The sequence below is a fragment of the Mastomys coucha genome, chromosome X (genome assembly GCF_008632895.1).
Source record: "Mastomys coucha isolate ucsf_1 chromosome X, UCSF_Mcou_1, whole genome shotgun sequence".
NCBI lineage: Eukaryota > Metazoa > Chordata > Mammalia > Rodentia > Muridae > Mastomys > Mastomys coucha.
Window position 1 is genome coordinate 133,582,249 of NC_045030.1, and position 1,369 is coordinate 133,583,617.

At 46.2% G+C, this 1,369-nt stretch overlaps 1 long non-coding RNA gene across 2 annotated transcripts in view; it reads right to left on the minus strand.

Moving 5' to 3' along the window:
* LOC116088908 overlaps positions 1-1,369 on the minus strand; it is a 13,052-nt gene that overhangs the window by 1,495 nt on the left and 10,188 nt on the right. The gene's annotated exons all lie outside the window — the stretch shown is intronic.

The following is a 1,369-nucleotide window of genomic DNA, read 5'->3' on the forward strand; positions in this document are numbered from 1 at the left end:
AAAAAAAAACATCTATACATATAAAATAAAGGTAACATAAAAATTTTAAGTCCTAAAGATAAAAATGATTTCAAGTTCTTGTCTGCCTCATCCTTTCCTACACACATTTACAAGCACTTTTCAGGATGGACAAGCTGTTTGCAGTACTCTGAAGCAAATGCAATTCCTACTTCAGTTATGACTTACAAACCTCAAATGCTAGATGGCCTTGCCCACCAAGAGGACAGGCAGTCCTGCCCTCTCTTTAGCACAGTGGATATGTACAAGGCCTCCACTCAGAGAACAAAGTAGGACATGACAGGTTTCATTTGTTGAGCAGTGGAAAAGACAGATTGTTGTTGTTGAGGCAGGATTTAAGGTATAAGTGACCACTTCTGGCTGGAAGAGACCGATTTGATTCACAGCTATTGTAGTGCTGGCCCATGGATAGCTTAGCTCAGAAACCGAACTGGAAGGGCCCTAGACCAGAAACAGACTTTGATTCTTTTATTTTGTTGTATACATTTTAAAAATGATTTTATTTATTTATTTTATGTATATGAGTACACTGTAGCTGTACAGATGGTTGTGAGCCTTCATGTGGTTGTTGGGAATTGAGTTTCACACCTCTGCTCGCTCGGGTCAACCCTGTTCACTCCGGTTGGCCCCGCTCACTCAGGCCCAGATTCATGATAGATAATTACACTGTAGCTGTCTTAAGACACACCAGAAGAGAATGTCAGATCTCATTATGGGTGGTTGTGAGTCACCATGTGGTTGTTGGGATTTGAACTCAGGACCTTCAGAAGAGCAGTCAGTGCTTTTACCCGCTGAGCCATCTCCCCAGCCCTGTTGTATACCAAAACAGCTTAGCCAGAACACCTTTGTCTTCCCTGTGTGAAGGCAACAGGGATGCATATCTTCCTGTGGACCAGGTGCCCCAGCCTGGCCTTTCCCTTGATGATGCTGTAGGGCACCCCCATTTTTCGACACAGGACAGGCAGGAAAACCACCAGCTCAATGGGGTGTACATCATGTGCAGTTGCCACCAGCTGAGCCTTCTTGTTCTCCACCAAGGTGGTGACTGTATAGACTCCTGCTCGGAGGACTGGTGGTCTCTTAGTCAGGACGTCCCCTTTGCCAGCAGCTTTCTTCTCAGCATGGGCCAGTAGCCTTGGCTTCTTCTCTTGCTTTGTCTCTAACCTGTACTTGTTGGCAAGCTTAAGCAGCTGGGTAGTTGTTTGCCTGTCCAGGGCCTGGGTGAACAGGTTCATGGCAGGAGGTACTTTGAGACGCTTCTAGAGGATGGCTCTTGGCTGCTGCAGTCTGTAGCGAGCCCAGTGAGGCCATCTAACGATGCATGTGAGATCTCTTTTGGGCTGGATGTTCT